The 24,487-nt window shown below is 38.9% G+C and overlaps 1 protein-coding gene across 3 annotated transcripts in view; it reads right to left on the bottom strand.

Annotated features, from left to right (window-relative positions):
• LOC132591162 (teneurin-3-like) overlaps positions 1 to 24,487 on the bottom strand; it is a 1,137,496-nt gene that overhangs the window by 635,408 nt on the left and 477,601 nt on the right. For all 3 annotated transcript variants that reach the window (XM_060278723.1, XM_060278722.1, XM_060278724.1), the window contains exon 3: positions 14,625 to 14,790. The gene's annotated coding sequence lies outside the window, so the exon portion shown is untranslated. The remainder of the gene's footprint in view (positions 1 to 14,624; positions 14,791 to 24,487) is intronic.

Raw genomic sequence — 24,487 nt, 5'->3', positions numbered from 1 at the left:
AACCATCTTCAAGCTGACTGATGATATTTTGACTTGGTTCATGACCAAAATTGGTCAGTCAATGATTATGGAAATATTCACACACACATCAACATTTAAAACCTAATGAAAATGCAAACATCAATCACAACCTCCCGCTTTAGCCAGAAATGGAAACATCATACCTTTTTCTGTTCTATCGCTTTTGAGCTTACTGTTTAAATAAGTGGAAACTGGTGGAATCGCTTTTTAATTCAAACATCAGAGACTCAGATTGCCCACTGAATCATATAATCATTAGATAGACAGCACCCCACAAGAGGTTCATTTTGCATTTTTTGGGGGGTAGCATGTTGTAGTTTTGTTTAAGACCATTATTTTAAAAGGAGGCCACCAGCTCTGCTGGTGTGAAGAACCAGGATTCTTGGGAAGCTGTGGAGACCCTACCACCTTGAAGTGGAAAACTGATAATCCCTGACTCACTGCTAAAACTACTCAACACTATTAGTAATTGACCATTTGTTTTCCCACAGTACCTCTGGATGAAGGTGTGAGAAGAGGCAAAAATAATAATGGCAAATAGGAGGGTTTACCACTATTTCCTGCTTATCAACTCTCTGAGCAGGCAATATGAATGAGATAACGATAAAGACCAACTGTCAGAGAATGTGATAGTGTAGTAGAAAAATGAGCCCTGGAATGTAATCTGAGGGCAGGTTGGCAAGGATCCGACTAAATTTGAAGTTGGGCATAGCTGGCAGTCCTTGTTCACTATTTCTTACGGCAAAATATTTCTGTATGGAAGATCACTGCAAAATCACCTAACGGACACAGTAAACCCTATGTTACCTACCTCATATTTAGCCATAAGGATAAATTGATAGTGTCTATAGATGTAGCGAAGCAAATCTGGAACATTGCCAAGACAATTGTAGTTAATTTTATGGTGTGTGAGCATCATTGGATGAAATGTATCCCATTCTCCACTGCATATGACAAGTGGGATATGTGCAAAAAGATACTATCATCCACACAAGAAGTGTAGTGCTGCAAGTAAGTAAATATAGATTGTACAATTTCTTAAATAACTAATTCAAAACATGATCTCTTTTGAGAGTTGTACCATTGATTCCTCCTCTTGTGCACTACACTTCTAAAATGTAATAACTTTCGTAGCTGATGTATCCACAAAGGATTCCTATACTACATTCTGTACCTAAATAACCTTTTCTGGACCTTCCAAAAGCCCTATAATCAAAATTACCTGTCTGCTTGATGAATCAGTCTTACCTCTATAATCTGTCTGCTGAGTATATTAACCCTAAGTATATTGAACCTAATTTCAATTAGGTTTATTTTGGTATTTAGTTAATACTCATGTTTGTATTATATCAGGAGACTTGACTGAGAAAAGATTTAACTTTGCTTTATCATCATTTAAAATATGCTTGGATGAAACTGTATTTTTCCGTTGCAGGGGAGGAGAGTGATTTACAGGACAATCCTATACAAATCTACTTCTGTAAGCTACATAAACCAGTGAAAGTCCCACTGAGTTCAATTGGGCTTACTCACAGGTAACTGCAGCTTCAATTAAATTAAAACTCAAGAAGTATTCTGCATTTAATTCATTAGTGGGAAAATATGTGAAGGGGTATACTTATTGCTGCTCTCCTTAACACAATATGGCTTGCTACATCTAACAAAGACCAATGCTGTGTCTTCTGTGCAGGAGTATAAAAGCACTTTCCCATCTATTGGTTTGTGTGTGTATTTGTGTGTGCTTTATTCTTGATTTTATTGTGTAATTTGTGGTTTTCCTTGTATCTATCTTGTTGTGAACTGCCCTGAAATCTACAGGTGAAGGCTGCTATATAAATTTAATAAATAATAACAATAAAAATTGGTCTTTGGGTCTTTTGGATGGATGTGCCGAGTAGAAATCTAATAAATAATAAATGAATGAATGAATACATTTTCAGAGCAATGTGATGTCCATTTTTCTGTGCATGGTCACCAGAAGACACAACACAGAGAACATTCATTCGTTTATTCATTCATTCATTCATTTATAAAACACTCTGTTCTCACCCCTCTGGTAGATCTGGGAGCTATTTACATTTTCATGTGTCAGGAACTGGACTGAAGCAGAAGGCTGGGAATCGCCTTCCCCCCTCCTTTGTTTCCCTCAGAGGAGGGGGAAGTGGGCAGATTGCCTCCCCTTCAACAGTTGTTTCAAGAGAAGGAGAAGACAGGATTGAATTGCGCAGAATTCAGAGCTGCCAAGTTATGAGGTGTTAGGAGAAGGAGGGGAAGGAGGAAAATTTTCCAGCAGAAATGCCCTTGGAAAGCATAGGAGAGCCACCACCCCCACATACTTACTACTCACTTAGAATTCAAGAGTAAAGGGCCAAAAAACCTTTGACTCCTGAGGTCATCCATAGGGACACAGGCTGTTGCTGCGGAAAGAAGGGGAGGAGCTCAGAGTGAGCAACGTCACTATGGAATTAAGGACTGGATTCTTTGTCTTGCACCACGAAAACTGATAAAAACACAAATACGAACTTTCTTGCTTCTTCCTTGATCCTTGATGCTGCCGGTGGAGTATAGAATTCCCCAAGCCTGACATCATGCTTAATGTTTTCTTTACCATATTTTCCCTTCCTTCTAAATATGTTCCTCATAGGCTAGAGCAATTTATGGCCAATAAACATCTCAGAATGTTTTCACTGATCATCTGTGAATGGCGTGATTGTGCATTTTCACCCACATGGGTCAAAGTTCTAATAATTCATACTGGGATTGTTATGGTCTCAAAACAACATCTCTACTCTAGTGGCCAAATAGCACACTCTGAGGCCTAATCCGAGAGAGCCCATTAGTAGCTTGTTTTTATATTTCTCATAGCACCTAGCAGCAAAATGCTGGAAATAAAGTGTAAAATGTGTTTAATACACAAATGAAATAATGTACAGTTTGTTAATAAGAATGGTTATTTGTATAAGTGAATAGTGAGAACTTCCAATCAAATACCAGTAAATATCAAGTACAAGGGATATTCATGTTTCAAACAAGACAAATAGTTCTGTGTTCCTGTTTCCCTATTCTCTAACTGCCCCACATAAACACTCAGGATTCCAATCTGTAACAACTAATTTACTAGACTGTGACCCTGGTCCTCAGTCTTCTTCCATGTAACGTGTTTAGGGCTAGAGTTTCTGTTCAAAGAATCCGGTCTCATTGTGTTCAGTCCCTTGCATGGACTTGAGAAATGCTCTAACATTTATCTCTCAGCAGAGAAAGATGGATTAGCCTTTTCAAAAAAAGGTGGCTCATAAGGTATTAAGTATTACCCTTCAACACTTCTGTAAAAGTCAGGTGGAGTATATATCCTCATTTTAAGGGGGGGAAATACACTACAGGTGAAAAGGATACTTTAAGAAAAAGATGAAAGTGAACAAGAAGCAAGGAAAGGATGCAATTGTTCAAAGAAAGTGACAGGAAGCTGCCATAGTCATGAACTGTTGCACATTGTGTTTGCCAACTGAATAGCTTCTCAAAGCCAGACATTCATAATTCTGACCCTTGCACAGCCCTCTCCATCCTTGCTTAAGCTGCTGAAGGCTTAGGTTCCCTACCACAAAGTTATTCATCTGCAATGTGCAGCCACAGCTGCTGTCAAAAATGCAGCAGATAAGCATTTTATTTTATTGTTAGATTTGTGGTGCTTGGCCTAATTTTAACCTATTCTGATGTTTATCAGCGGCCTCTAGCATTTCTGCAAATACTGATGGAGACACTAGAACAACGTAAGAGATCCATGATGTTAATGTCAGCAGAGGGTTGCACTTTAAAAATCAAATCTGAAAATACTTCCACACTGTTTCAGATGAATACAAATCTGCAAGGAAAATAGTGCAGCTTCAAATTGAGACAGAATTAGTAACAGTAAGTTTCATTCACCGGTGACGTTGGACAAGTAAAAAGCAGGAAAGGAACCTGAGCAGTTTGTTAATTATTAATTTAATTTATACATCAAAGGAAATTTTGCAATATGTAGTAAAATTAAAAAACCGATATCGTTACAACTAATAAAACAGCAAAAAGATTAAAACAAAAAATGTACAGTCCATAACACAAATAAAGCAGCTCATAAATCAATACAGTAATACCTCTGGTTACGTACCGTCCTCCTTGCGAACGCTTCGGGTAACAAGCTCCACTAACCCATAAGTAGCTGCTCTTGGAAGCGAACTTTGCCCCAGGATGGGAGTGGAAGTCATGTGCCAGAAGTGCGTGCACAGCGGGAGGCCCTATTAGTGAAAGCGCGCCTCATGTTAAGAACGGTTTCAGGATCATAGCTGCCAAGTTTTCCCTTTTCTTGCGAGGAAGCCTATTCAGCATAATGGAAAATCCCTGAAAAAAAGGGATAACTTGGCAGCTATGTTCAGGATAAGATCGGACCTCCGGAATGAATTAAGTTCGTAACCGGAGGTACCACTGTACAGTTAGGACAGGTCTATCCATCTTGTGAACCAGAAAGCTACATTAACTCTATCCGCCTTATAAAGTGGCTTACTAGGGACCTGTGCTATATCCTGTTTTTGCTGCCTATCTGTGACTGCAAAACAGCTTTATCAAGTCACCTTTGAGCCATTTCAGATGATGGTGGGCCATGTTCTTTGTGTTACTGTTTGCTGTTGGAAAGCTGTTCAGTGCAAACACATTAACCTGCAAATATGAGGGACAGATTTAAAATGTTCAGATAATCAAAAGCTCAGATAATAACTGGAGAGTTAATCACATAGCAGTAAATTGACACGGAAGGACCCACTGTGAATTTGAATGGTCACCATTCAAGCAATGCAGATTCTACTTTACAAAGATGGATTGCAAGGCAAAGGCTGGAAAAGAGTGAACAGTCTGAGACGACAAAATGCATTTGGGAGACACAGTGGCAGGTGAAGGATAGCTGCAGCTCAAGAGTTTCCATGTGTAATGACAAGGAGGACCTCCTGCTGTATGTCATTTTCCAGCAATTGTACAGTCTTTTTAACAGAGCAGTGCATTCATTGGTTTCACGTGAAACTCATAACAAAAAAGAATGCCTAGGTAGTAATGTTCAAATCATGTATTAGTGTATGAGTTAGCACAAGGTAAATACATGTATTCCTGCAGACAGTGAATTATATTATCAGAGAGAAATATCTAAGGCCTGTAATTACATTGGCTAACACTCTTTACTATAAAGTACTCACTATTTTGGAGGAGAGCATTAAGAGCTTTCATGGTGTGCAGCAACAAAATGAGATTTCCTGAAAGAAATAGTCAGAATGGGCAAGAGATACAGCTGAAAGACTAGTGGATTTCTTTCTTTTTTAACAATAACATCTCATTCTGACCCTTGCAACCTGTAGGGAACTTAAAATTGTTATTTAATCAAGCATTCTTAAAAACTAAGCTGACATTGTCACAAGCATTTTAAGAATAGTAAGCTTCTTTAATGTTTGCATTGCCACAGGATGATTCCACAAATGGCACCACAATTTTACTTGAAAAAAATTGCACCACATCTCACCACCTTTACCAATGACTAGGCTCAATATAGTCAATTGGTTGATTATCAGGAAAATTATCCATTCCTCCCCAAAAATTGGAGGGTGGCTAACTATTAAAACATTCTAATTTCCATTTTTTTAAAAAAGAAGATACGCTGTGACAACTTTCCGGTCAAAGTCCTATACCCGGAATGGTTTGCAAGGTCATCCAGCTTTTCTCTATATACACTTATTTTGTTGAGGGACTGAGAAGATTTCTTCCTGAATCCTGCTGTCACTGAATGCCTGTTTAACATTAGGGGATGTCAGTTGTGCAGACTCCTGGCAAATAGTACGGATTACATTGCTGGGTTAGAGGTTTCACCGTACATTTGAAGAGAGTTCATAGATATGTCCCAAGAGCCCTAGTGCATCAGTGGCTTTACACATACAGTATCAAAAGCTTGGCCAAACTTTTGTCATCACCTGACACTGATAGAAAAAGACCAGTATTTGCCCATGCTGAAAATTCCTGACGGACGCTATGAAGATGCAAAAGGCCAGACAGCCAAGTTCTAATAAAGACAAGAATGAAGCCGAAAGCAGCAAGAACAGAGAAAACTACATGGTGAAATTCCCAAGCTGGACACTTTCTACCAGGTTTCTTTGTGAATCCTGAGAGACTTATTATCTCCACCTCCTCCATTTGCAAGCAGATAAAGGTAGAACATTGATTTCCCAGAGGGCATGGTCTGGACAATCCCCATTTTAATTGTAGAGACTTGATCATTTTCCATTTAAAACAATAATAATAACATTAAATCTTTGAAAACAGAAGCATGTGACACTTTTTATATAGTTTGTAATACCCATGTGGTATTATGGCTTCATACTATAGAAGCACATAATACTGTTAATATTGCACAGATTCACAGTCTATGCCATTACAGCACCAAAGGAGCAATTAAAGAATGTGAATGTGTATTAAGATTAATACCTCAAACCCTGACAATCCTCAACTGGCCCATTAACAGGATAATAGGTTCAAAGTTTCTTTATGTCTCTTAGCATGTAGATAGTACAGCTTCTCCCCCTTCCTTCAGCCTTATTCCAACTACCCTCCCTGTTTTATTTTGTATTTGCAAATTGCCTTAACAAGAAGTTAAGCACACACACAAATGCTTCCATATAGCATCAAGAGGCTGATCAAAAGGGATAGGTCACTTTTATTTATTACTCCACAAGAGATTTCAAACAACTGAAGGACATGACAAACATAAAACTAAGGAAACAAGAATGAAGAAGTATTTCAATGCCGCCAACCTGCCACAACACTTCCTACTGTGCTTGGAACTTCTGAAGATGCTGGCAAACACTCTGTGATCTTATGCATCATGCTGAATGTCCCTTATAGCATCTAGCTGCCACAGGTGGGTTAGCCAGGCTTGCAAGGCTTATTTCTAAACTGTGTAGCTTCTGTTAATGTTAAGGCAAATTTTTAGTATTGTAAACCTTTTGTAGTTAGCTGAGGTGGAAAATAAAACTCCTTGATCTGCTTTGTTTTTAAAGACTTTACAACTCTACTTTATGGTGGTAACTACTTGTCCTCTTGTCACATCCTATCTGTTAGAAGATACTGCAGAAAAGCAATTTTCTGCCTCAAAAGCACTCTATTTTTTAAAAAGTTTGTCCCTGGGCAATTTTCAGGTCTACTAGAGCTGCACAACTGTATACAGATGAGAAAGACCAAAATAGGGCAATTTATTTGATTCCTTCCCTTCAAAACATTTAGCAAAGATTACACATCCAACAGCGGGGGAAAAGCTCAACAAAAATATTCAGAGATAACTTGGTGTTATGAAAAAACATCATCTGCAAGAGCCTTCTATATCTGCATTTTGTTTAATATGATATCAAAAATAAATATGTCCCAGGATACTATCAGCTAATTTCTACTTTAAAAGTGAGCACTTAGAACCAGGCAGTAAAAGAGACCCCTATATAATTTTCAGAGAAATGATTGTGTGTGTTAAGGTCCTCACTGGAGACCTATTGAATGGTGAATTTATTTTTTCACTGTTCAGCTTTGAAATTTGACATTTTGGACGCAACAATCTGCCAACTTAATAGTCCTGCACTAAGACCATAAACATTTCTTTTACTTCTCAGACAGTTCTTTCTTTAAACAAAAATATAGGTATGAAAGGCCAAGGGTCCAATGTTGCCTTCACTTTCCCTCCAAGGTTATGCCTGTTCAGATTAGGAATGCAGAATTTTCAATCAATTACATAAAATGGATTCTGATAAAACACTTTCGTGCACCAAAAAATGAACTGACTTTTGCAGATGTGGGTCAGAGGCAGTCATGTGCATCTAGTCAATCTGAAGGAATTCAATGCATGGCGATTTCCATGGTTAGTTGTCATTGGGAATACGTGACCATTTTCTGCTTCTGTGGAATGCATTGTATCTACTTTCAAATGAAAGTAGATCAGGCTCCACTACACTGTAGGCTCCACTACACTGTAGATGCATGCACAGTCTATGCACATTTTTTGGAGGAGGTGGTGGATGAAAGCCCCATTTACACCCAGATTGAAGAAAATATAAATAAGTAGCATTTTCCATCTCATTTTGTTTTTGTCCAGCTGAAGTGAGGCTGGACCTGGGATCCTCAGGAAACTCAGGTTATGGTGACATGACATGGCTGGGATGGAGAGATGAAATAAATGGAAGAGACATCTCTCTGTTCTTCTCTGCCTTCTCACGCCTTACAATCTTAAACTGATTTCTTCATAGTTCCTGCAATGCTCAGGCATTATACCAGGTCAATGAAAGAAATCTGGACACTCAATAGAAAATGTAATTCATTATAATGATCACAGAAACACTGAGATAAAAGACATACATAAATAAGTGCATATGACTATTTGCATGAAGAAATCAGTGACGGGGGAAAAACAAATGGCCAAATTTGAGTGGTGGGTCAGAGGTGAAAGGAGGGTGGAACTATTCACTGCATTACATTTCCCATGTTTTATGATGGTGGCAGTGATGGAAGCAGTGCCCCTACTGACTGCTACTGCCACCACTTCTCTTCCTAGAATACTCTTTGCAATGATGCTACATGATGATGGGGGACACGGGTGGTGCTGTGGTCTAAACACTGAGCCTCTTGGGCTTGCCAATCAGAAGGTCAGCAGTTCGAATCCACACAATGGGGTGAGCTCCTATTGCTCTGTCCCAGCTTCTGCCAACCTAGCAGTTCAAAAGCATACCAGTTCAAGTAGATAAATAGGTACCATGACAATGAGAAGGTAAACGGTGTTTCCGTGCACTCTGGTTTCTGTCATGGTGTTCCGTTGTGCCAGAAGTGGTTTAGTCATGTTGGCCACATGACCTGGAAAGCTGTCTGTGGACAAATGCTAGCTCCCTCGGCCTGAAAGCAAGATGAGCACTGCACCCCATAGTCACCTTTGACTGGACTTAACCATCCAGGGGTCCTTTACCTTTTTACCTTGACATGACAATATAGCTTTGCTCAGCAGGGCGTTCTGAAAAAAAATTAAAAATGGCAGCACTGCACCACAGTAGAAAGGTTGCTTCCTATCTCCATAATCAGTGAACCTCACCTCCCCATTTCATGATCTGTAAATGGAGCCACAAAATGGTGGCAGCCATTATGGCTAAGGGCCAGACAGGACACAAATTTTGCTAGTTACTGCAATGCAGATGCAGTGCTACTTTATCTGTGGTGAATTCTTCACTGGATACCTCAGTAAGAAGGCTGAATAGAAAATGTTTCTTTAAACAACAACGACAATGTTAAAAATCTATGTAAAAGCAGGCCCTATAGCACTATGTGCAATGAAGTATCAATGTTTTGTTTTCGGAGTTATCTGCATAATATATGAACTGACACCCCGCTTTCTCTGAAACAATTCATGCACAATTTACTGCACCACCATTTGTTATAACCTTAGGCTGGTCATAGTTCCTACAGGTGTGAAGTCATATGCTACGAGAAGAAAATTATTCACATATTGATAGATCCATTAACACCACCATATCTTCAGAGGGCATTTCCCTGGCACACAATAACATGAATAATTCAGCGGCTAGATTGCTGACCAGGACCAGATGGTCTGAGTATATAAAACCAATTCTGGTCTTATTGCACTGGCTACTATTCAGTTTCCAGACTCAATTCAAAGTGCTGGCTTTTATTTATAAAGCCAGGTGTGGCTCAGGATCCCAATATCTCAAGGATTGCTTTTCCCTACATGAACCAGCCCAGACCATGCATTCATCACCTGAGACTATTTGTAATTTGCTCTTTCTGAGGGAGGTGTGGAGTGGCAACATAAGAATGGTCTTTTTTAGTGGCGAATGTGCTTTTAAGTTTTTTAACTGTTTTTGTTTTACATTTTTTAAAAATATTTGTACTACTTGGAAGTCACTTTGGGTTAGTTTTAGTAAAATAAACTAATGAGTGGCAACAAAAACAACAACAACCAAGCTCCACATCCCAGATCTGAAGCATAAACTGCTGTGTTTTCTGTTGCCAGAAAAATAATTAATGCCATTAAGTATGTAAAAGAATAAAATCTTATATTTTATATTTTGGAACACCTTTATCAATATATGCAGTTTTAAAAACATGAACCCTAGAACACATATATGCTCTTAATCTTGCTCTTTCCTTCCACAGTCAGTTGATTTAGTAAGTGCTATATCTCAAAATGCTTTCCAGTAAAATTGCACATAACACAATGTGTTCTGTTGTTTAAAAAATCTGCATAAAACTCATTTGAGGCCATCCTTTGTAATCAAACAAAGCAACTTATCAGAGTACCATGTGAGCAAGAAAATCTTATTTTTATTATTTTTATGAGAGGGCTGCTTCACAATTTCACCCCCTCCATTTTCTCACTAAGGATCTCTCCAAAGGAGATAAATGAATGAATTCAATGATTCATTTAGTTGATAAATTCACCGTGTTGTCTTAACAATTTATCAAGCACAACTGTGAAACAGTTACATACATCCAATATTAAAAGTTACCCATGAATTTCTTCGATGAATAACACTGTCAAAAATTACAGATAGCTCATGGTTAATATTGTTCGTCATAAGTTTATACATTATCTCACTTAAAGTCTAGGGTATCCTCTTTGGGGATACTTACATGGAGCTAAAACTACTGTATGTTTAAACCTCTTGTTACTGTGCAGAGCAGCCCCAAGTGTAAAGGATCACCTTGGTGAATTGTGTTCCATGAGTATTACAATATGTAACTTATCATTGCTCTCTCCCTCATCATTCCCATTGTGCAGTAATAATGTTCAACAACCAATCACATAAACCTTATTCAGTATATAAATTGAAATAATAATAATAACAATAATAATAATAATAATAATAATAAGCATAGTTCTATATAGTTATTGACCACATTTTCCTCATCAGGGAAAACACAGCTGAGGGACAAGGACACCTTAAAACCCTAAAATGGGAACGTATTTTATGAAATCGCAGCGTCAACAGAGCACATTTGCTTTTGAATCCTTATGGTAAACAAGACATCACTACGTAAAACATTAATTTCTGGCAGAATGTTGTTTAATACAAACACTCTGTTCAAAGAGAAGCTATCACAAGCCCACTTTAAAAAATAAACAAAAAGTAAACTGCAGTCGCAAGACAAATCACTAAAATACATTATCAAGAAAAGCAATAGCCACATGACATTAAAATTTTAAAAAACTGGATTAGGTTTAGAGCAACTGTATATAAATAATTCTGGATCTCTTCCTAGTTTTTATAAGTCTAGAAAGGAACTTGGTTCTTGACTAGGAAAGGAGGGGAAATCTAATTCAGTTTACATTTAAAGACAAATTTGTCAAATCCAAAACAATATGAAATTTGCAGTTATCCGAATTTTGTAACGCAGTTGTCCAACTAACCAATGGTTACAAAAATGCAAATACTAGGCCAGGCATCCCCAAACTTTGGCCCACCAGATGTTTTGGACTATAATTCCCATCTTCCCCGACCACTGGTCCTGTTAGCTAGGGATCATGGGAGTTGTAGGCAAAAACATCTGGAGGGCCGCAGTTTGGGGATGCCTGTACTAGGTAAAAATGAGCACAAAAGTGACAATGTTAGTGGAAACACTTACAAAAGTGTGTTCTGTTAGGAGAAATTGCTTGCAAAATGTGTACACTAGTCAAAATAGCATGTGTGTGTGTATATATATATATATATATATATATATATATATATATATATGGGTAAAGCTATACTAAAATGCTGGTGAATTTTCACAATTATTTTTATTTTTTATTTTTAGAAAAATTCCTGCAAACTGAAGCAGAAATGTGGAGAACTGAATTTAAGACTGGAAAAATGTGAAAAGAAAAGAATCAAATTTGACAGATCCTTCCATACCTATTCTTGATCAATGGAAAAGAAAGGCATTACAGTTTTCTGTGCAATGCAAGATATCTAGCAACTATCAACATATTCAGAGAATTATTCTCAGGGAAGAAGGGTGGACTAAAGGCCCCGTGTGAGGTGACAAAAAAATAAGCTACTTCCTAGTTCTTCCACTTTGTGCTATATGGCTATTCTTACGAAAGTGTAGAGAATCTGCTCATGGCAGATCCCATTGGAACCCAATTACAGCACAAGTGCATGGCACTAAAGAAGAAACATGGAGCTGCAGAGAGCAGTCCCAACAGAACAAGGTCCATGGCTGAAAGAAGATTGTTGAGAGGGCTGAAGGGGACCTTTCCTTCTAAAATTAGGATAGTTAAAATGCTTATCTCCTCCCAAAATTCACATGACTCATGTCTCCACACACACACACACACACACACACACACAGAGAGAGGGGGGGGGTAGAACCTCTACTTACGTCCCGCTCTACTTAGGCCCATTCGAAGTCTTGACCGCAGCAAACACGGAAGTAAACACCAGGTTTGCCGTGATTCGCATAAGTGCAGAAGTGGCTCCCGCCATCTGCACATGTGCAGAAGCGGGCTGCTGCCAAATGCGCCTGCACAGAAGCGGGCTGCCGCTGAATGTAGCTGCGCACAATGGCACTTCTACCAGCGACCCATTTCGCCATAAGGACGGGCCTCCGGAACGGATTGTGGTCGTGAGTAGAGGTTCCACTGTGTGTGTGTGTGTGTGTGTGTGTGTGTGTGTGTGTGTGTGTGTGTGTGTGTGTATATATATATATATATATATATATATATATATATATATATACGCACAAACTATGGAAGGCAAATTTGTAGTAACATTATTGTTGCATGCCACCCCAATCTCTTAGTAGTGCAAGGTTCCAGGGGTTCTGTCCAGTTACCAAGGGTTCATGTTTCCTTCAGAATGAGCACATGTAGTCTTTATGGTATGTGCTTTACTTACACAAATTAGTACCTTGATCCGCAGCATTAATACTCCAAGCGGGCCTTGCTTCCCCATACCCACAGCCTTAGATTCAAGCAAAAATCAAGTTTCATTGTGACTCTCTGGCTTCTCAGCCTGCTGCCTTGCAGCTTCTAGCTCACATCAGTCAACTCTCCTCTCTGGCCTTTGTCTTTCTAACTACCAACCAGTTGAGGGGGCCCACCTATTTTCCATATGGCACAGATCCACTTCCTTTTCCCCCTTAATGGCCCATTACCTCAGCTATCCCCTTACCAGGAAACTAGCTTGGCTATTCCAGCAACTGAATCCTTGCTTATATTTGAACAGTTGCTGGATCAAGAGATTAGAAGGGTCTGGGCATAACTCTATGGTTATGAGGAACTATTTGGAAGTTCATAAGGATTATTGTGTGCAAGTGGTTGTCCATTTGAATTAAATGTCAAACACAATCCTTTGAAGACAGGAATCCTTCTAAACTTCCCAATCATTCCTCAGAGCTAATGCAAAACCCGAAGGATGAATCATAGATAGTGAAAATTTTATGTCTAAGACTTGAGAAGATGCTAGGAGAAAGAAATTTATCTCATTGTAGTAGAAGTGCCCTACTGAATATAGTTCTCAATTACCTATTACAGGCAGGTTAGTCAAGTCTCTGACCCATTTTAGCATTAAAAATGCCCCAGGCTCAACTGTGTTGTCATACTAATGCACCCATTTCTTTTCCTAGTTCATTTAGGCAAGGAAACATTGTTTGCATTGGCCAAAACTCCACTCTGATTCCGTATTTCCAAGGATTCTAAAGATGATAAGACAAGGAAGCTGCCACCCCTAGGACTGACTGCTCTCTCTTATTTCAAGTATAATCCCCCCGTTTTCAAGAGGGGAGGGAGAAAGGATTTTCTCATATTCCAGATTACTACAATACAAAAAGAGTAACAGACGCCTGTTATTTCAGAACTCCAGAACTCCAAAGTGTCTACTAATTCTGAAATATTGACCAGGCAATGCTAATAATCACAGATTATGGCATGCCTTAATATCAGGCACTGATTATTGGAACATACATCGTTCTTCAGAGAACACCAGATGGCTGCTATTCACTACCCCCATAGCTTTGGTTCTAACATGACACAAAGGAGTAATGATTATTTTTCTTCTGTGTTTTTGTAGACGTGTGACAATACCACAAACCTCTGAATTGCAGCAGCAACAGCAAGAATAAAAAATATTTGGGGGAGGGGTTAAGTGTCATGGGTCTGCCTGTGTGTTCCATTTCTGTGTTACACTTCCTATACTACCTTTTTGGGGTGGGGTGGGGGATGCATCAACAGAAGCCTCAGGGAAGAGTACATAAGTCATCTTTGAGAGAGACAGAGGCTTTCCTAAATCTCAAGCAAGGCAGTGATTTCATGTTGCTCATGTAATCTGCAAAAAAGCATTAGTATGTGCCTTTAAGTTAAAAATAGAAATGTAGGTTATGTGGAATAGTGATTAAAACAAAGAAAGAATAATCTTGTGCATATTTTTTCTGCACACATCCCCAATGTTTACCCCATGTGAAAACACAGTTTTAAGCAATGTAGTGCCCTCAGGCCACGACAGTCCCCCCCCCGCCCCCCGCAGAGAAGTTCTCTTTCAGCATGGAGCTTCTTTCCCCTTGTGGTCACTCACCAATATTTACAAGGCAAGGTCACTTTGGATGCCAGTGGCAGTTGAAAGAGCAAGAGGAAGAGGGACACTTTTTGTCTTCACCGATCTGGCTGATTCTGCCACTGTGATAGCCGACAATGACATGACACAAGGGAATGGTTGTCGCAGTCTCACACTCCCGGCTCTGCTGCGGAGACCAAACAGAACAAAAACAAGGAGAGAAAAAAATATATATGTTATTTTTCTTTCCCTGTGAAGGTAATACAAAAATATGAAAACATTTTATCTTTGGAATACCAAAACAAGAGAGCTTTAATCTTGACTATGAAAGCGGATATCTAAAACTTACTTTAAAATTGGGATTTAAACAGACCCCCTAAGAAATGGAATATCCTTCTGTAAAATTAATTAATTACGTTGAAAGCTTGCTGGAAGGAGATGGCCATAAACATCTTACACACACAGCAGGTGGTAGAGGGTAGACAGAAATGATGATTTTATTAAAATTACAGGGAAAGACATTTGCAGTAAAGAGACACATTTTGGGCGGAAAGGGATGGATGGCAGTGTCTATAGGTTCATGTAACCAGTGAAGAAATATAACAAGGCAAGAGACTAATGAGGGTTTTTATTTATTTATTTATTTATTTGCATTTTTATATCGTCTACAAGAATTATTACCTATATGCCTGATATGTCCAAAAAAAACTGTGATGAATAAATAAACAGCTCTAGAAATCTTCAATAGGGTGCTTTACCTTGCAGGGAATATTATCATTGGCTTTTGATACAATTTCTGCTGCAGGGAAAGACTTTCAAAGCTTGGAATGCTGAAGTATTGCCAGGCGCTCAAAGACCCCCTGCTGTGCGCGTCAAACTAAGAAATCTCTCTGAACTTGTCGAATTAAAAGTCATCTCTCTCTCTCTGCAACCCCTGCATGAGCTGGGAAGCTCTGTCCTCGTCCCCCCCCCCCTCTTCCTAGGCCCTCTATGGTAAACAAATGGAGCCTGGAGCATCTTTATTCTTTACAGGCACATAATTAAAATTCTTCTAAAAATGTAATTGAATGCAATAAATTTCAAAAGGAGGTTCTAGTTAACAATGACACTAAAATGGTTTGAGTAGGCCACACTACTTTACCATTCAAATGTCTTTCAAAGGTAAATCAAAACAGATTGTTAAGATCTGGGAATGGTGTGTGTGTGTGTGTGTGTGTGTGTGTATTTGTGTGCCATCAAGAGGATGCTCCTAACTTAAAATATCTCAGCAGGATTGATGCTTTCTAGAATGTCATATTAATTACTGAAACCACAAAACAGTAAACTATTAAAATAGGAACAAAGCAAGCTGAGATCCCTAGTCGTTACATATCATTATTTATCTATTCCTCCCCCATGAAAGAAGCTTTATTTTTGTTTGTTGTACCGTTTCACAGCAGCACTCTTTTAATTCACCCACAACAGTGTATATATTCACAGCCTTGCAACAACTCCCAAATCTGCTAATGACCACAAGGTTAAGCTGTTGAGCATGCAGTTAAGAGCTGTGGAACATTGTTAACAATTAGCTGGGTAGCAAATTACAAATTGCAAGAGAATAATAAAAATATTCTCTCCTCCCCCACCCTCAAATCCAAATATTTAAGTGACTTTGGTTTTTTTTAAAATCACACCTAGAGGAAAATAACAGAACATTCCCTCTCCTTTTCATGTCCTACCTGAAGATTTTACTTGGCACTACTGACTACAAAATACTACACAGAATTCATTATTTTTAGAGATATATCTAGATAGGCTGTAGATAGAATATGTTTATAGTGTCTATGATAACCAATGTGTTGTTGTTGTTTAGTCATTTAGTTGTGTTCGACTATTCGTGACCCTATGGACCAGAGCACATCAGGCACTCCTGTCTTCCACTGCCTCCCGCAGTTTGGTCAAACTCATGTTGGTAGCTTCGAGAACACAGTCCAACCATCTTGTCCTCTGTCGTCCCCTTCTCCTTGTGCCCTCCATCTTTCCCAACATCAGGGTATTTTCCAGGGAGTCTTCTCTTCTCATGAGATGGCCAAAGTATTGGAAACTCAGCTTCAGGATCCGTCCTTCCAGTGAGCACTCATAGCTGATTTCATTAAGAATGGATAGGTTTGATCTTCTTACAGTCCATGGGACTCTCAAGAGTCTCCTTCAGCACCATAATTCAAAAGCATCAATTCTTCGGCAATCAGGCTTCTCATGGTCCAGCTCTCACTTCCATACATCACCACTGGGAAAACCATAGCTTGAACTATACGGACCTTTGTCGGCAAGGTGATGTCTCTGCTTTTTAAGATGTTGTTTAGGTTTGTCATTACTTTTCTCCCAAGAAGCAGGCGTCTTTTAATTTCGTGGCTGCTGTCTCCATCTGCAGTGATCATGGAGCCCAGGAAAGTAAAATCTCTCATTGTGTGCTGATAGGCAATTCTGTGTTAGTTGCAATTCTGTGTTAGTTACAATTCTGTGTCAGTTTTTTTTAGGCAATTCTGTGATGACTCATAAAATGATGACTGATTCAATAGAGCCATTCATATCAATTGACAATATAGGAAGTGAATGTATTACAATTTGTAATTGGAACAACTGATCATTGCAGTAACAAAGGCTATTTCTGAATACAATTTACAGTTTGCCCAGGCCCTGTTTGGGCACAGTCAGCCTTTATCCCCACCCTGGCTCCATCCCTCAGCTTGCCTGATAGGGCAATTACAAACTTTGTGATGGCTGGGGAGGTTTCAGCACCAGGTTGCAACCACACCCACTTTCTGACCAGGTTAAGTGGCCATTATGTGACCCATGAGAGCAGCAAAATAACCAGACTATACAATGGTGATGGGATAAAATCAAGCCAAATCCTTATTGACAGCAGCAGACTGACTGGAATTGCAGTTGACTGGAATTGCCATTGTTAGTGGGTAAGTGAGTGGTGTGAACAATGTGCATGACTCAATTAAGATTCATTTTTTCTAATGGACTTTGCCCCTCAGTGAGAGTATTTCTAAGGGGCAGGATGTTCTGCCTTAGCTCTGAACCAGCAACCTACAGTCAAGCCAGCTCTCAGTGTCAATAACTGATGCCACCGTGGATACAGATGATGAGGAGTGTCCCATAGTTAGATGAAGTAACTTTGTTTCTAGGAATCGTAAATGTGTGATTAGAGTGAAGAAGGCCCTAGCAAAGCTGTCCCCGTCTGGGTACAGGACACGGGTAGATGTGGACAGGAAATAAAATTGGTGTGAGTTCTCAAGTCATGACCCACATGTTGAGAAGCAAACTCAGAAGTTGCTCTGATCCCAAATGGCCTCACAACTGGTCTAATTGAGATTGTGTGAACGGTTTTTTTTGGGGGGGGGGGGAATCCCTCTAACTATGTAGCTTGAAGCTGGGACATTGGAGACCGGCAGAGGCAACGACAATGGAGGGAAGGGAGGAGGGAGCATTGCCTGAATAGTGGAGGAGCAAGTTGGATGAGCTGCAGAACTGCAGTAATCCCGGTCCTCACCCATTCAAGAGCACAGGGACTGCAACACAGGTCCATGGAGTACAGGACAAACACCCATTTTCAAGCCAGTGGGTTAGCCCTGTAAGAGACTCTTATTTTCCAGAAGGTGGTGGAGAACAGGAGAAGGTGGCTGGAGGCCAGACTAAAATTGCCTCAGTTCACAGCTATCCAATGTTGGAACAAGTTGCTCACAGAGGCTTTCCCTTAGGGCTGCAACAACTGACCTGCCTTGTCATCTTTCCCACCAGGATGAACAGGACACAAACCTGATAACATTACAGAATGGAGGTCCTTTATTCAGGGCTGGGGAACTTCTAGCCCACGAGCCAATCATGGCCCAGCAGGGGGTCCAAGTTGGTCTGTGCAGCCACTTCCCCAAACCTTGCCCAACTGACACCAAACTATGGGTGGGTGACTCTAGCTGATAGGCAGGCTTTAACTATGCACTGACCACAACCACCAATACACCCAAAGCAGCAGGATTTTACCGCTGGTCATCAGTTGATGAAAAGTGGGTGGAGGTTAAATCCTGCTCAGATTCCAGCAGAGAGCATGACTGAAATCTCCATTCATCAGCTGATGACAGTTCAATATTACTTGGTGCTGTTAGACCTATCCTGCTGGGTGCTGCTTCATAATGTGTTCCCTGCCAGGACCCCTGCAAAGAAGCAGATGCCTGTGGAGAGCAAAACTGATGTCTCTACTCATCAGCTGTTAAGAAGAGACTCCAGTCCTGCTGAGTGCTGCTTTGCCAGCTGTGAGGAATGCATTGAAGAAACAGACTCCACCCCCATGGGTCAACTTTGGCAGATGGCCAGGACTGTGGGACTGTGAACTCAATACAGTTCTCTCTGTATGTCCCATGATCATATTAGGAAGCAGTTGTGTTCTGCCATCAAGGACTGCCATGAGTTACTTTTTGTTTTCCAGTATATTTCTTGTCAATAAAACAATGCAATATAGCACAAGCAAAATTTTATTCTGAAAGTGTGGCCCAGAGGATAAAGTTGAGAAACACTATGCTAATGTGTATTAGCGTAACAGGAGTCAGGCTGGAAAATAATGACACTTTTATTTCCTGTGCAATTTTGCTTGTTTTGTTTGAAAAATAAAAATAAAATATGGGTTAGTTTCTGGAGATAAAAAAATTGTGTGTGGAGATGCAAGAAATATAAACAGAAAAGTAAGCACAATCTTTTCTTTATAAATGTGCACATCTGCATACTTGAATTAACTCTTGTGTGTTAGCAAAGCCATTCCTTTTTGATGAGAACAATTCTATTCCTCCATGCATGTAATCTTTCAATAGAAGTTAAAGATGGCATCAAATGAAGGAGACAGAGTGGAAGGAGGAAAAGAAGGATCAATAACCAGATCCTACACATGTTTACTTGGGAAAAAATCCTTCTGAGCTCAATGGAGCTTATCCAATGGCAAAATGGAAGAGGGGAAGAAAGAAGAGCACCACTTTTTATTTCATGTTTCTCCCTCGTTGAAAGAAAAAAGGAACCTGTAAAACATTTCATAGAAAATGTTCAGACTGAGAGATTTCATGTACCAGCGGTTCCCAACCATTTTGGTGCAGTGGGCACATTTAAATTTGTAAGAAAGTGCCATGACTGCCAGTCACAAAATGGCTGTCACATCTAAAAGAGCAGGAAAAGAGACAAGATCGTGAAATGATGTGGTTATACAGTCCATTGGCCACACCGTCAATGGGGGGAAAAGACACCAAACTGCTAATTCCAGCCTCAGGTGCATTGTGGATTTTTATGGAGATATTACTGAGACCTTTTGTGGGCAGCACAGAAGGTATGGTGGGCCCACTGTTTCCATGTTGGCAATCCTGCCATATAGGGTGGGGGTCCTAGTGACAAGTTTATCCTGCTTGATGCACACTCAGTATAATTTTTGAACAGATGATACGTGCATTAAAAACTATACAGGTCTAGGCTTGTCTGCATAATTGAGGAACTGCAAAATGTTGAGAAAAGGCTTAAATAAAAACACTTCATGTAACAGGGGCTAAATGAAGATGGAAATGGAAAAGAGAGGCAAAGACAAAAGAAAAGCAATTATGAAAGCGTGTCTGTAATATGGGGAAAAAAGCAAGCAATTTCAAATAGTACAAGGGCAATACAACTGAGAATCTTTCTAGCTTAATTTCCACTTTTGGCTTAAAATGTTTAGAATGTTTAGTTTAGAATGGCCATTTCATTCCTATGCTTTTGGTGTGCAAAAACTTTTATTTCCACTGGTGAACCAGTCAACATTAATTCCCCTATCTAACTTCTCATTTGAAGTGCTCTGGCAAACTTTTCAGCATCAGTGATTCAAAGGTTCCTCAGCCTTTGTTTCCACTTGTAAACTGACAAAACCTGACATTCGTGGCTATATACTCTTACATGGATTTGCTGATCTCTTCAATTCTCCTTGAAATGCACAAAAATCTCTTTTGACCATCAACCAAATGTTCACATGGATTATTGCAGAGGCCAGCTAGCACTATCTGGATTTCTGTACTGTCAGAAATGACAACTGAGGCAGGTAAAAAATAAAGATTATTGAAGTGAAACATTCAAACAAACCATTTTACTTTGGGTCAGCCAAAGCAGGTAACCAATGAATGATTCTAGAATCTGAAACTTTCAGTCTTTATTACAGAGGGTTAGTGAATAGTAAACTAAAGCTATTGTACTTTTCTCTTTTATGAAAATAATGGGTTGTCATCCTCAAGAGAAGATTCTTCTGTTTTATTTCATAAGAGGGGAGATGCTAATCAAATGCCTGATCCCTACAGGAATTACAAGAAATTGCAACAAAGGACCAGCACTTTGCTGTGTGTCATGGGAATGTTTCTTCATGAGAATATAAGCCTATACTTCAGATTTTTTTGGCCATGATAACCAAAGGAATAGTTTAGTATGCCAGAAAAAGGTAAGCATGTTTATTTTTTAAAAAAATTTTTTTAATTTCCTTTATTGTTTTAAAAAATACAATATAACAATACAGAAGTAACATCTTACAAAAAGCACATACAAAAAAGAACATAAAATAAAACAGTCAAATCAACAAATAAACCCTCTCTTCCCCTCCCCCTTCCCCACCCGTCCACCATTCCCTCCCTCACCTAATTACATCATATTTCCCTGTCATATTTGTATTTCCGGTGTCTCTACTAAATGAATGTTATTTAGTTTAATAAAAATTTATCTTTTAATCAAATCATTTTGTCGTTGTTTATCCTTGAAACTTATATTCTTCACTTTACTGTTAATGTCGTTTAGTTCAATAAAATTCTCTTTCAATCAGGTCGTTTTGTCGTTATTAATCGTTAAAATTTGTATTCTCATTCTTTCTCAATAACGTTGTTAGATAAGGCGTGGGATAAGAAGGTGGGCCTAATACCTACCTCTTATATTTAATTTAATTTTTCCGTGAACTTCCTGCCTTTCCCTTATGCATTTACCCATCTTAACTTCGAACGTACACAACACAGTACATTTATCTAAATCAGTTATCCAATTCGTTCTTACTTCTTAGTGCACCAATATTCTGTTATCAGAAATTTGTTTTTCTTCCCGCCCTTTTTAATTTTCAGTCCAGTATTAATACAGGTGAAAATCCTTTACAGTATTTTTCAACATATTTCTTATATTTATCCCACTTTGCGGCAAGGTTTTGTTTGGATCTGCCTCGTATATTATTAGTCAAGATGGCCATCTCCGCCAATTCCTGTAATTTGCACTGCCAATCCCAAATTGTGGGGACATCTGTTTCTTTCCAGTTTTTAGCAACCAGAATCCTGGCTGCTGCAGTTGCGTACAAAAATAATTCTTTTGATGAGTTGGGTATATCTTTCCCTATTATGCTTAGTAATAGCATCTCTGGTTTTTTTTGAAATGCTATTCCTAGCATTTTCTTTATTTCCTCATAAATGAGTCCCCAATTTTTTTTTATTTTCTCACATGACCACCACATGTGATATAGGTCACCCCTACTTCCCCCACACCTCCAGCATAGACTTGATAAGTTTTTATAAAACTTAGAGAGTCTGGAGGGAGTAGGATACCAACGGTGTTGCATCTTTAACATATTTTCCTTGATAGCATTGCTCGCGGTAAAATTTATTTCCACTTTCCATAGCCGTTCCCACTCTTCCATCAGAGTGGGACGACCAATATCTTGGGCCCATCTTATCATGTTCACCTTAGTTATTTCATCCATTACACCAAATTCTAATAGGAGTCTATACATTCTAGATACCATCTTTGTCTTATTGTTAATCAACTCCCTCTCTAGTCTTGTTGGTTTTTCTTCAAAACCTGTTTCTTTGTCTTTTTTATATAAGTTATAAGTTTGATGATATTCTAACCAAGTTGTGAAGTGAGTTTTCACTTCTTCATAGTTTTTCATTTTCGTTTGACCCTCCAAGGTTATCAACAGAGTGTTGTATGTCGCCCAGTCCCTTTTCATATTTGTCCTTTTTACCGCGAGTGCTTCTAAGGGGGACGCCCATTTTGGGGTCTTAGGTTCCAAGAACCCCTTGTATTTTTCCCATACTTTGAACAACGAGTGTCTTATTATGTGGTTTGTAAAGCCCCCATGGGATTGTTTTTTACCATATACTAGATAAGCATGCCATCCAAAACGAGTATCGTGCCCTTCAAGATCTAATAGAGTCGAATTATCTAAGAGCAACCATTCCCTTAGCCAGGCCATACAGGCGGCCTCATAATATATTTTGAGATCCGGCAGGCCAAATCCACCCCTTTCCCTAATGTCTATTAAAACTTTGTGTTTTATTCTAGGTCTCTTTCCGGCCCAAACAAATTTCGATATCTCTTTTTGCCACGTCTCTATACATTCCAATTTTCGTATAATGGGTATCGTTTGGAATAGAAAGAGAAACCTAGGTAAAATATTTAATTTTACCGTAGCAATCCGGCCCAGGAAAGACAATTGTAATCTGGTCCACACCTCCATATCTCTTTTAATCTCTTCCCAGACTTTTGTATAGTTGTTCTCGAAGAGGTTTATATTTTTTGAGGTAATCCAGATCCCAAGATATTTAATTTTTGTATGTATTTTTAATTTTGTAGCTTTCTCCAGGTCTTGTTGCTCTACATTTGTTAAATTTTTGGTTAGTAAATTTGTTTTATCTGTATTTAATTTGAAGCCCGAGACTTTCCCAAATTCGTCAATAACTTCTATTGCTCTAATTAGACTTTCTTTTGGCTGTTCTGTAAATATAATGAGGTCGTCTGCAAAAGATCTTAGTTTGTATTTGTTTCCCCCCAACTGTACGCCTTTAATATTTTTTTCCTCTCTGATTTTATTACACAGCACCTCCAAAACTAATATGAAAATCAGAGGGGATAGCGGGCAACCCTGCCTCACCCCCTTCTGAATTTCACATTCTTGTGCTATTGAACCATTAATCAGAATTTTTGCTTTTTGAGTTGTGTAAATAGCATGTACGTTATTTCTATAACACCTCCCGAAGTCCATTTGATGAAGAATACTATTCATAAATTTCCACGAGACCGTGTCAAATGCTTTTTCCGCGTCGACTGCCATAATGGCAGCCGGTTTGTCGATGCGTAAATCCAAATATTCCAGAATATTTATTAATATTCTTGTATTATTTTGGATGTGTCTACCAGGCAGGAAGCCTGCCTGGTCCCCGTGGATGATATCTTTAAGGACTTTCTTCGTTCGATCTGCCACAATGGATGCGAATAATTTGTAGTCATTGTTCAAAAGAGCGATAGGTCTATAGTTTATTTCCTGTTTATCTTTCCCTTGTTTTGGAATGATCGCAATATAGGAGTCTCTCCAAGAGTTGGGCAACTCTCCCTGGGTCTGAATATTATTCATAATTTTCTGTAATGGTTCTAAGAGTACCTCTTCGAGTTTTTTATAATATAATCCCGAGAGACCGTCTGGTCCTGGCGACTTTCCTACTTTAACTTTTTTAATAGCGTTTTGGATCTCGACTATTGTAATAGGGGCATTTAACATTTCTCTTTGCTCATCATTAAGCTTTGGAAGGCCATTTTTCTCTAAATATTCTTTTATCTCCTCTGAGGTTTCTTTTCCTTCTTTGTATAGTGCTTGATAATATTCCCCAAACTTGTTTTCAATTTCTTTTGGGTCTGACACTATTTTACCATCTATTCTCAGTTTATTTATTAATTTTTCACTCTCTTTCTTCTTTAGCTGCCAAGCTAGAAGCTTCCCTGGTTTATTAGCGGATTCGAAATTTCTTTGCTTCATTAATTTTAGCTTCCATTCTATTTCTTCAGAAATTATCATTGAATATTGTGATTGCCATATTTTAAGA

This window comes from Zootoca vivipara, chromosome 9 (genome assembly GCF_963506605.1).
Source record: "Zootoca vivipara chromosome 9, rZooViv1.1, whole genome shotgun sequence".
Classification (NCBI taxonomy): Eukaryota; Metazoa; Chordata; class Lepidosauria; order Squamata; family Lacertidae; genus Zootoca; species Zootoca vivipara.
Note: the sequence above shows the minus strand (reverse complement) of the source record. Positions and strands in the feature narration are given on the sequence as shown.